The 13,369-nt window shown below is 39.3% G+C and overlaps 1 protein-coding gene across 1 annotated transcript in view; it reads right to left on the minus strand.

Annotated features, from left to right (window-relative positions):
- LOC103181530 (cAMP-regulated phosphoprotein 21) overlaps nt 1-13,369 on the minus strand; it is a 275,084-nt gene that overhangs the window by 213,529 nt on the left and 48,186 nt on the right. Inside the window, exon 2 of the mRNA XM_042332062.1 lies at nt 11,824-11,877. The gene's annotated coding sequence lies outside the window, so the exon portion shown is untranslated. The remainder of the gene's footprint in view (nt 1-11,823; nt 11,878-13,369) is intronic.

Below are 13,369 nucleotides of genomic sequence, written 5' to 3' on the forward strand. Positions count from 1 at the left end.
GGAGCAGGAGTAGGTCATTTGGCCCCTCGAGCCTGCCCCGCCATTCAATAAGATCATGGCTGATCTTCTAACCTAACTCCATCTGCCCACCTTATCCCCATATCCCTTAATCCTTCTATCCTTTAGAAATCTATCAATCTCAGTCCTGAAAATGTTCAAGGACTGAGCATCTACAGCCTTCTGGGATAGAGAATTCCATAAATTCACCACCCTCTGAGTGAAGAAGGTGTGTTCAACTCTGACCCTTAATCTTAAGACACTCCTAGTTATAGATTCTCCTACCAGGGGAAACAGTCTAATCTGTCAAGTCCCATAAGAATCTTATATGTTTCTATACGATCACTTCTAATTCTTCTATGTTTTAGAGAACATAGGCCTAGTTTGCTCAACCTATCCTCATAGGTCAACCCCCTCATCCCAGGAACTAACCGAGTGAATCTACGCTGCACCCCCTCTAAGCCGAGTATGTCCTTTTTTAAATAAGGAGACCAAAACTGCACACAATATTCTAGCTGCAGTCTCACCAAGGCCCTATACAGTTGCAGCAAGACTTCCCTACTCTTGTATTCTAAACCTTTTGCAATAAATGCCAACATGCCATTAGCCTTCCAAGTTGCTTGCTGTACCTACCTGCACACTAACTTTTTGTGACTGGTGTACAAGGACACCCAAATCGCTCTGAACACTAACACTATCTAGTCTCTCCCCCTCTAGAAAATAATCTGCTTTTCTGTTTTTAACCACCTAGGTGAATAACTTCACACTTCCCCACATTTGCCACCTTCTTGCCCACTCACCTAGCCTATCTATATCCCTTTGCAATCTTTTTGTGTCATCCTCAGAGCTTACTCTTCCACCTAGTTTAGTGTCATCCGCGAATTTAGATATTTTAAGTTCTATGTCCTCGTCTAGATCATTGATATAGATTGTAAATAGTTGAGGCCCAAGCACTGATCCTTGTGGCACTCCACTAGTCACATCTTGTCAATCTGAGAAGGACCCGTTTATCCCTACTCTCTGTTTTTTTTCCCATTAGCCACTCTTCGATCCATGCTAATATATTGCCTTTAATTCCATGGGTCCTAATCTTGTGTAGCAGCCTTTTATGTGGCACCTTGTTGAATGCCTTCTGAAAATCTAAATACACTGCATCTACTGGTTCCCTCCTATCTAAACTGCTAGTTACATCCTCAAAGAAATCTAAAAGATATGTTAAGCATGACTTCCCTTTTGTAAAGCCATGTTGACTCTGCCTAATAATGTTATGGTCCTCTAAGTATCCCATACAACGTCCCTAATTAAGGATTCTAGAATTTTCCCTACCACCGATGTCAGACTGACTGGTCTATAGTTCCCCATCTTCTCTCTCCCACCCTTCTTAAATAGTGATGTTACATTTGCGATGTTCCAATCAATGGGAACCGTTCCAGAATCCAGAGAATTTGGGAAGATCACAAACAAGGCATCCATGATCTCAGCAGCCATCTCTTTTAAAACCCTAGGATGTAGGCCATCTGGTCCAGGGGATTTGTCATTTTTCAATCTCAACAGTTTCCTAGTACTAATTCTTTACTGATGTTAATTTCCCTAAGTTGCTCACTAACATTAGCTTCTTGGTTTTCCTCTATTTTTGGAGTCCTGTGGCTCAGTGGTTAGAGCACTCGCTTTGCAAGTGAGAGACCTGAGTTCATTTCCAGGCAGAGGGCGAAACCTTGGGCAAGTTTCCTTACTCCACACAGAGCCTAATAATAGTCCCTCCAAAAAAACAAAACAATAATAAATTGGTCATTTTCAATCCATATGACTGTTTGCGGGACATTGCTGTGCGCAACTGGCTGCCGCGTTCGCCCACAAATATACAGTCAATTCACTTTACAGTGTGTTCTGTGAAGCGCTTTGGGACGTCCTCCCGACGGGAAAAGCGCTATATCAAATGCAAGGATTATTATTATTATTATTATTTTTGGTAAGTTTTCAGTGTCTTCTAACATGAAGATAGAAGCAAAGTATTTGTTTAATGACTCTGCTATATCTTTATCGCTCATTATAATTCCTCTTTTCTCTGTGTGTAATGGGCCCACATTCACTTTTGATAGTCTGAGCCAGCTGAACAAACAAAACAGTGAAGACCCGATTTGATAATGTTGCACTGTTAAGCACCCAATGTTGGCAGTGATTCTTCAACAAACGTGCAGTGCAATGGGCTTGAGGCCGAGCAGAATTGCACTGGAGTGGAACCCTGTTACTGCCACCACCTGCAGGAGGGTGGATGCTGTAAGATTTGCATCCAGGAAATATAAAGGTGGCAGGTGAGTTCAAGGTGAGTTTTCTTAAAGCTCTTGCAATCAGCTCTTTAATGACAATTTTAATCAAAGATACAATTTCAGTACTCTACACATATTCTATAAGGTGTGCATAGCACAGAATGCCAGAACCGGTTATGAATTATGGTTCTGGAGTTTTTTAACTTTAAAATGCTTCCAATTAAGGTTAGCACCCCCTCTCTCTTCCAAAAACAACTGCCATCAATTGCAGTCTAGTTTATTGGGATATTTAATGAAGTCTGTAAGGATATTTAACCCACACTTACTAGCTTCATACAGAATGCCAGAATCGGTTATTGGTGATCTGTACATAACATTGGCATAAAACATAAATACAGTATTTGGGATTCATTTAAATTAGATTTGGGGGGCGAATGGGGAATGCTTTAGTAGACAAGAATTATCTAACTAACACCTACAATTTGCAGAGATTTGAAGAGATAGGAGTTTTGAGTTCAGCATGAAAAATAAAGATCACATAGATGAAGAAAAATATGAAAATATTATCTCAAACGATTTTATGCAAACGCAAAAAACATCCAGGGTGCAATTGTGGAATCAGAGGTACATTCAGCCAGACATGTCAAAGAGCTGTTAAGGGAGGGAAATTAACAGCAGGAGAGAAGGCTACAGCAATCTGGATAGAAATGAACAACAAAAGAAGTTATTGGTAATTGACATCAAGATGAACACGTAGATAGAGCTCTTTTAGGGAAGTGAAATAAACTACAGGCTATACTGTAGTAAGGTAAAAAAAACTTTGAGGATTTCAATTTCAGTGAAGGGGTCAAACCAAGGACAAGCAGAGGACGGGGTATATACAAGAAATTTCACAGAGGTGAACAACAATATCTTATTAAGCCACGTGAAGAAAATTACTAGGCACACACTATTACGTAGGTAGCAATGTTCCATAGTTGATCAGTAATTTGGGAGTGGCTGAATAACCAGATTCAAGGGATCACTGTATCAGGACTTGAAAGCAGAGAATGGTCACTGGGCACATAATCTTCCCACTTGACTCCAAAGCCCAAAATGGTAAGGTGGTGCTAACTGGACAAGCAGTGGTAAACTTGATGAACAGTGGTCTTAATGGAAAGCTATGCAATTTTAACTGGTTAAATTCCAGCAGTATCCCAAACATACACTCTGGCATCCCCAAGCCTTGGCTCTCGCCAACTTTCACCAAATACTCTCTGGAATTAGGAAGGCAAAAACAAAAACTTGCATTTATATAGTGCCCGTCACACCGGATAGCGTCTCAGAGCGCTTAACAGTGGCGGAGCCCAATGCCAAGCCAGGGGGAGGGGGAAGGTGACCATAGACACGGTCGAAGAGGAAGGTCTTCAAGCGAGACCTGAAAATGGGGAGAGAGGGGACAAGATGAATGGCTTGAGGGAGAGAGTTCCGCAGCTTCAGGGTGAAGTGGTTGAAAGTACGGCCACCGATGGGAGAATCCGGGAGACTAGCCAGAGCCAGTCGAGCGGAGGCAGCAGGTATTAGTGTTGGGAGAGAGGAAGTTGAAGAGATACGGGGATGCCAGGGTGTGAAGGGATTTAAATAAAAGAGTGAAGATCTTGAAATCGATCTGCTCTGTGACAGGGAGCCAATGGAGTTTGACAAGGACTGGGGTAATGGAGGTACGGAGTTTGGTGCAGGTGAGAATGCGGGAGGCAGAAGGGTGAAAGTGTGCATTCCGTTCAAGATACCAGGAAATTTCCAATGTGTAAGTGGCATACATTTGTGGAGATGTTGGTCTTGCGTGGATACTCATAAGACAACCTGCTGACAAAAAAGTTAATTTTTCACTGCAGTAAAGATCAAAACTAAGACATTTATTCATTAGTTTCCTTTCTATCTACTTTCTCCCCCACCCAACAAAGTTACTGATTCACCCACATTACAAAATATAACAAAATACAAGTGCCTGATTTGGAGAATAGATGGTACAAAATTAGTCTTAAAGATCCAGAAATGATTCTAAATTAACTGATAATTCAACTCAGCCATTGTACCTTAAGATCAAACTAATTTCATGGCATATTATTCAGCAATGAAATGCATCTTTCATCGATTTCTGCTTAATATGAACTTACTTTAGAAATCTATTATCCACCTAAATGAAATTACTTTCCCAAGTACATGCCAGTGAAGTTGTAATTGTTCTTAAGTAATACATATAATTATAGGTAGCTTTCATCAAAGACAGATGGTCGCATTGTAAATGGATGACTAGACTGCTTCATTAAATGCTCAAGCTTCACAGGGCTCTAGTCAGGCACCATACAGTTCTCGTCACCACAATATAAGAGCTGCTCAGGCTCTGGAAGCAGTGCAATGAGGATGAGCCCCCCCAACCCTCTCCCAGTATTAGAGTGATGGGCTATGAGGAAAGACTGGATAAGCTTGTATTCTTCAGCCTTGAAAAATAATATCTCAGCAGGGACCTTATTGAGGTGTATAGAATGCTAAATGGAATTGAGAAGATAAACCCAGAATAATTGCTGGACTCATTGTAGAAACCACGTAATTTTGTGATGCTAATATAATAGGATATGGTTCTGGAAGCATGAGATCAAACAAGCTGAAGGGCCTCTTTCATTCAAACCTTTCTTGTGAACTACGATTTACTAGTGTTGGAAGAAATCTCAAATACTACATGCCTTTTGCAACATTACCAAATTAACCCAATATGTCAGTGGTTGAGTCCCAGTCCAGGAACCAGGGTGCAGAGAAACATAGGCCAACGGATCTATTAGTATGTGATTCACAATGATCTGTTCTGTATTTCCATTTACCTTGTACTCCAACCTTTCCTATCCCTTCCTGATCATTATCAACAGGCCTCAGCTCTTATCTCCCAGCACAATTTGCTTTCCCATTCAAATATAATAATAATATAAATATAATATAACTGAATGTCAAATGCTGCATTTGTGCTGTGTAGCTCCCTAGTTTAAGGTTAACTCCCTATCTAGTTATGCTAACCCATCTTTCTGACAAAGTTTCCTGTACTTGGAAAACATTCCCAGTTATCTATGAATATCTGCAAGCCCAATTTGCCTAACTGATCACTGAACCCAATGATCCTATTCATTCCCTCCATTCTCCCAGATAATAGTAGATACAAAACAGATACTGCCAGAAATGGATTCTTTGCTTTAAATCTGCCTAGCAATTTTAATTCCTCAAACTTTCTAGCTGTATCATGTATCCCCACATGTAAACTACAACTGAATTAGCTCTATTTGAAGTCACTTTTCAAGTATCCCTGTTTTATTATGTGCATCTTGAAGCAACATTTTGAGTTCCTCCAAATGCTTGGGAGCATACATATTCGGGTATTTCTCTAATTTGACCACACCTATACTTGTTATTATTCTGAATAGTGTTGAAAATGCAGCATTGACAAACAGGAAGTAGCTACATTAATCGGGACTCTGCATTTTTTATACAAGTGCTCATACTTCACATGAGCCTCCACACATGCTAATTCCCCCTCTCTAGCCTCCCCCCAATTCTCATCCAAATTAAACTTTAAAAAATTTAATTGCAATTGGACTTGCTTTTCAATCCCAACCAAAATACAAAATCCCAGCCACATCTGCTATGTGTTTCGCTTCTCACAAGTTCACAAGATCAGTTAGGATGAAAAAGGCCTTCGGACCATCTGATCTATGCCTCCAGAATACCCACCCTACTGTCCCCCCATCACAACATCATAGAAACATAGAATTTTGAAGCACAGAAGAAGGCAATTCGGTCCATTGTGCCTGTGCCGGCTCTTTGAAACAGCTACCAACTAGCCCCACTCCCCTACTCTTACCCCATTAAGCTGTTTTTTAAGTGTCCTCGCCTCAATCACCCTTCCTAGGAACCTGCCAAAAGCTAATTACCCTGAGCAAAAAAAACCTTCTGGTATCTATCCTGAAATTTCCACCCACAAAATATACAGTCACTACATTTTACAGTTCATTCTATGAAGCACTTTGAGACATCTCAACGAAGTGATAAGGTCCTATATCAAATGCAAGGATTATTATTAAAAAATTGCCCTTTATAACGCTAAACCTATCTCCTCTTGTTCTACTATCATGATACATCCTGAAGTAATGATCTGAGTTTATTTTTCAATCCCATTCAAAATGGTATACACCTCTAAGAGGTCCCTTCTGTAGTCTCAGGACCACAGGGAGTTACTTCTAGTGAGGGCTCAAACCTGTGCTTGCTGGATGTCGAATGATGGGCGGGGGGAGAGGTAAGTGGAGTCACATTTCACAATGGAATGTCAAAATCAAGCCAGGCCTCTGTGGCATTCTGATGAGGCAGCTTGGAAGGGCAAACCAGTCATTGGGGTCATCAAATCATCCCACTCAGCTCCTGTTAACCCTGTAAGCCAAAGCGCTAAAAGATAAGGGGTCCTAGCAGCAGGAAAGCTTGCCAAATAGTGATATGAATGGCAAGCTATGCGGTTTTAGCTGGTTAGACTCAAGCAGTATCCCAACACACACGCTGGGGGCCCCAAGCCTTGGCTCTTGCCAATCTGTGCCTAAAACTTTCCAGAATTACATGAGCAGGATGCGTCCTTCCAAGGAGAAAGTGCGCATTCTATTCCAACAATTCATCTCCATGTGTAGGTGAGATGCATGGAATTCTCAGTTTGGTTTGGATGCTCTTAAGCACGGTGATGGGTTTCCGCATGTGTCACACACACCCAAGCTCACAAAAAAAAACTGAAGAGCCTTAGCATGTTTTGTCATTCCACTAACGCTGGGCATCATCTTCGATGTTGTTCTCCTCTTCAATGCCTCTTGGCCCTGGCTAGTGACCAGAACTGTTTGCAGTTCACCAGATCCACTCTAAGGCAAATACAATTCCTCACAGCCTCACAGAGTATGATGTCATGATTCAGAGCTTTGGGACGTCGTCCAGACGTGAAAGGCACTCTATAAATGTAATTGTGTTGTTGTTGTTGTTGTCATGGCATCTAAATTCACCTGATTTAGCCCAACATCCTGTTTGCCTTGTTTATTCGTGCCTCACAATCGTATACCCAATTCTTTATTTTATACTTTCATTTCTCGAGGGAAGAGTAAATGGTTTTGCTGGCTAGTTTTGTCGCAGTATGTTGCTTTTTGAAAAAAAATTGTATTTATTAAATTTGATTTCCAGATTGATACCTGAAGCATGTAATCTCAATAGATTGGATAGCAAGACTCAAGGCCAATGTAGTAGTTTTACCAATAGTTTACTTGACTGAGATATAAAAGACACAGCTCAGTACTCATTTTATTGGGAGTTCCAGCTCAGCCTTTCAATAGCGTTTTAAAATAAACAGCAATATAACAAGTGGTAATAGTATTCAACACATATTTATTGGTTCTGTACTATAGTGTTATTTTTGAAATGCAGCATTTACAATCTCTCTACAACTTGCCGTCAGATAATCTACAAAACGTGCATGGACGACAGACACATACTTAAACAAAAACAAAACTGCAAATGGGGGCTTGTTTACTAGAAATATAGTCAGTAGAGCTGTGAGCTGGATGTACAAAGCTGCCCAGGAGAGTGAAATGCTCCAAATTCCCACACACATCACAAATTCTACGAAGTATTTTCTAAATTACTTAAAGATCAGCACAATACAAAACAATTAAATGCCTAGTGTCAAGGGTTTATTCAACAGCAAATAATTAAAATGGAATCAATATGATGATTTTCCTATTTTGGAATCATGCAATGTTTACAGCACAGAAGGCCATTCAGCCCATGAAGCATTTTCAGGAATTTCAATGTGTGAATAATATGCAAGTTCGAGCAATAACCTCAAACAAAAATTAAACTGGCTGAATGGCAACAGATTGCAATAAGGTCCTGAGCAGCTGAGGTCTAGATTTTAAATGAATCAATGACCAAAAATGCACTTCACACAATTAGCAACCTCAGAGGCCAAAAGGACCAACAATATGGGAAATGGAGGTCTGAATCAGAAGCTTAAGTTAATCAACTAATGGTGCAAAAAAACATTTAGGAAATACATTTGTGATTGATCTATTTAACCTCCTTCTTCCTCAGTGACTGGGTCAAATGCGCTCACAGCAACACAGCATACTAACTCCTCTGAAAGATCTTCAAACCAACCTTACCAGACACCTTTCTAATTGTTATGGTGGGCAATAAATCAGACATTCTACGCAAGGGAAAAAGAGATTAATGAAATGTATATCAAAGTTATCAAGAGAGGGTTGTGTTAACCCAAAAACAATATATTTTGTGACAATTATTCACTTATGTGTGCATTTTAAATACAGCATTGGTTTTGTAATGCAAAACCATTTTGATTTGCCTTTTGAGTGTTAATATTAAAGAGTTCTGCACCAATAGAAATTATCAAAAAGATTAACATGTAAATATTCTTTGATAAAACTATTTAGAAACTGGCTTTTAAATGAACAGTCTGGATGAGGAGAAGGCAGATTTTGTCCAAAACTAGTGAAACAATTTATTTATTTTATTTAGTTAATCAGCTGGTTATTCATGGCCAAACATATAGCACCGTTAACAGAATGTCTGTTCTACTGCCTCCTTCCCTTCTCTCATTTCCAGAGGAACTTTAAGGGTGGTGTTGGGTGGGAAGAGAAGAAAAGTGTTGTGAATAGGAAGAGGAATTTGCATTTTTATAGTGCCTATATCCTGAAACATCTAAATCTGCTCTACAACAATATGCATCCCCGGATGTGCTGGCAATTGTCTTTTTGAACATTATGAAAGCGCCAGTTATAAATACAGTAGAATCTGCTATTGCCAGTCGGCGGTTAAATCCGGATGTCTGGTAAATCGAGCAAAATTCCCACCCCGATTCATCTGTATTCTTACCTGTTTTAAATCTGCCAGTTAATTCGGATGAAAATCCAGGCTTCGTTGGTTGCTCACTTCTGTGTGTCGAGCCATCAGCCATGAGGGACTCCACACTATAGTAAGTTGTTGTATAATTGAGCTTCCTGCTCCCCTTCTCTGTGCTACCAGTTCACTCCTCTGATAAGCACCTGTACAACTCAATAAATATGTTCCCCTCAAAAAAAAATCTAAGTCTGCTCCATAGTAATTACTGTCTAGTGACTGTTTTTGTAGGCATAAGTAGCTGCCATTTTTGCACATAGCAAAGGTCCAAGTCATGAGGTGAAAGACCAATTAATCTGGAGGAAATAATAATAATCCTTGCATTTTTTTGAGAAATCTGAGAACATCTTGAAAGCAAGTTAAAGTGAGGTCCAAGGACAGCCTCCTGGATCAAAAATGTCTGCAGTAAACACGGGCACAGACACAAAGGCTGAGTGGCCTGTTTCTGTGCTATACATTCTTTGTAAATTGTTTTTGCAATACCAGTTTCTCAGTTCTAAAAGCCCCAGCAAATACCAACAAACTGACATAAACACAACTTTCGGGAACTTCTATGGCTTATTTTTTACCACAGGAGGTCCTTACCTCCCCAACCTTGCAGTGGAAGCCACTTAAGCCACATCTGGGCCAGCTGTTTTGTCCGTCTTAAGCGCGTCCGATGCTAACCAAAGGTCTCATCTTGACCAGTAGTGGACCAGCAGTGGCCCCACCTCCCTCCCATTGCTGTTCCCACTGGACGGGAAGGGGAACAATTAGCAATGGTTCCGAGGTGATTGACAGCCTGAAGCCACATGCTCCACCTATTCAGAAACTCAGCTGTCAATCAATCACAATTTGACTCCTCCCATTCCTTCCACTGTTTCCTCCCCATTCACTGATTGACAGCACAACTCCAGCCATTTGTGAATGTTGCTCATTTCAATCAATTCAACACAGTCAATCAATTGCAATCTGACTCCGCCCTTCTCCATCCCAGAGACACTCGTGGCTGAAAGGAGCTGCTCGAGACACAGATGCAATGGCGATGAATGCAGAATTTTGACAGGATTAAGAGGATTTTTGTCCTAATTAACAGGTATGTTTAAACGAGATAAGAATGCAAATGAAATTGTATACTGTTGTTTCCAAGATGATCAGGCACATCACTAGTATTAAAGACCTGGACATATTTTGAACACTTTAATAGTTTGATAACATATTTTCACTCAACACTATAAAGACTACAATATTTTTGCAAAAGAAACACAATACGCAGAATACGATGAAATGCAACTATTACCACATTGGAATGTGACAGGAAGGAAAACTGTACTTTAGGTGCCATTATCTAGCAAGAAATGAGCTATCACACTGCCCCCATCCTGATATCAAATTGTCCTTAAAGAGACTGCATTTTCCAGTACTTTCTCTTGACAACTTCAACTATTCCTACAGAGAATACTGAACAAGAAGAAGTCAAAACTTCACCATTTGTTTAACGTCTAGACCCATTTTAAGCATAACATTGATCATACAACATAATGTGGATTAGATTGCAAAGTTGTAAAACACTCACTGCATCACTTTTAATTAATACAAAAAATTAGACATGCATCAATTCATTGATAATCAGATTGTATAGATGCATTCAATAATGGAAAATAATCCATTATTTTCACTCAAACCTTGGAATTTGACCCACTATAAATATACAAAATACAAGAAAATTAGCAGCTTAGAGCATCCAGTACTGTAGTTAGAATTTTTATCCTTTTAAACTGGTCTTACGAGTCTACAAGAATCTGTTGTTTCACACTGAATATCATTTCATTACAATTCCTAATGATGACTATCATACAATAATCATTATTGTTATATGGATCATGTACATTGCTAATGTTTACTGTACAACAAAGATGAGAGTAATCAAATCTTAGACAACTGTACAATCAGATCTAAAGCATCAAATGTAATCTCAACATGCCCAGCATCTACATTCAAAAATGTAAACAATTTTAATTTTTCTTAAATGATGACTGTAATGTCATTACCTAATCAGTCCAATACATCGAATTAATGCCTGAATTAAATTTAATGGTTATAATTCCACAGTTGGAGGAGCATATTCAGCAGGTTTTAACAGGATTGGCTATGAAATTCCAACAACTTTACACAGCTATAAAATTAAGAATTTGATGTTGTTCGTGAACAGAGGTGGAGACCTATAATGAAATATGTATTGTTATTGCACTTATTTGACTTCTTTCACGACAGTATAGTGGTGTGGAGTTTGAAGCTGTGTTTATACTGCCCACTCTAGAAGACTGCCAATCCATCAACTGCCCCTCCCTCCTTCCCCCTGCCAGTTTTGACATTTGGCTCCAAGAACAAAAAATCCCAATTGGTCATTTTATTATAAAAGAAATGGTCTCATGACCGAATAACATTACAATTGCTCTGTTTCATAGGTTTCTGGGTTAATCAGGGAACGAGAGAGTCTAGTGCAATTCAGAACAGCCACTTTTATCTTGGAGGTGCAATCCACAAAATAAACACATACATCCATGGACACTTTGTTGTTTCATTTTAAAATCACATAGTACGATAATAAACTTACCTAGAACTATTTTGTTCAGTTTAGATAACGTGGATGAATATTTCTGAGAGCCTCCTGCAACAGAAGAACACAGGATTTAAGTAAAAAATTAAGTTTACAAGAGAAGAGCAAGACAAACACCAACTAATATGATCACCTTCAATGTCTTTTTCCAACGATATTTCAGCTTATTGTAAAACCCAAAATGATATAGATATTGACTTCCCCAGAGACAAAATGATTCCCAGCTTAATGGAAGGCTGTGGTTAGACATTCAGCCAGTGCAATAAGAACATAAAGAAAGAAAACATTGAACCAGAAAAGCCTAATTGGCCTCATGAAGCTGACAAAATCTATCAATAATGGACATCACCTCATATTCTATCTCTTTAGAGAAAGTATTAACTTAGAATATTGGATATTCCTTAATCCTTAAAGGTTTACAAAGATTTACAAAAAATTGTAGGCCATTGAATCAGGCACCTCAGCCCAACCTCCATATGAGATTCCATCCACTCCTTACTCCCTCCCAAATACTCTACTATCTCGCTCACCCTCTTGTGAAGGTCTAGCTTACTCTGGAATGCATCTATACTACATGATACAACCACTGCTTTGGGTAACAAGTTCCCAATCTCACTAACTACTGCGTGAAATATTTCATCCTAATTTCTCTTTTGTAGGGAAAGTGTTCCACAAATATGCTACTCGACTGGGGGAGGGAGAACTGCTTGAGGCATTTAATTTTGGACAAATGCCCTCTACATATGCTGTCACGTGCCAGGTTACTAGCTTGCTTACATTTATATCATCTATGTCTCTCATCATTTTAAACAACTGATTAAGGACTCAAATTTTATTTCCTAGAGCAAGTTCAGCTCAATGAAAGTCTCCTCATAACTAGAGACCCAAAACCTGGATTCATCCTTGTTGCAATTCTTTGGTCTCTCCAGTTTTTCTAGACCCTTTGAAGTAGTGATCCCAAACTGCATTTAAATGATCCAAATCTTCTTAATGCTATTTATCGTCCTTGTAGTATTCACCTGTCCATACAACTATATAGTATTAGTCTTTTTTAACAAGCAGTGCCTTCTTCATGTAATTAATAATTGTGAACAGTAGGGCACCCAGCATAGACCCTATAGAACTCCACTAGTCACTGTGCCCCCAGACAGGAGCATTTTCCATTTATCGCCGGCTTTCCATTATCAAACTATTACCATTTTCAAGTCCAATTAATTCCATGGGCTTTAACCCTCTTTGGAACGGCTGTCGAACTATCCTGGAGGCACTTCACTGAACACGTATAACAGAAGTAATTTCTAATGAATGCCTTATGCTGGCTATAATGAATTGAAAGTTGTTAAATAAAATTTAAACTCCCCTCTGACTCACAGAATTCCGTATTGATCACAGCATTAACAAAGCAGGTTTTTATTTTTCAAAATCTGAAGCAGAACTACTGAAAACACTTAGCTCAAAAAAAGTTGCCAGCCATTGAGGCCAAGGAAGAATTTACTGAAAACCTTATGGGGGTAATGTACAATTTTTTAAAAAGCCTGGTCAT

This window comes from Callorhinchus milii, unplaced genomic scaffold (genome assembly GCF_018977255.1).
Source record: "Callorhinchus milii isolate IMCB2004 unplaced genomic scaffold, IMCB_Cmil_1.0 Scaffold2, whole genome shotgun sequence".
Classification (NCBI taxonomy): domain Eukaryota; kingdom Metazoa; phylum Chordata; class Chondrichthyes; order Chimaeriformes; family Callorhinchidae; genus Callorhinchus; species Callorhinchus milii.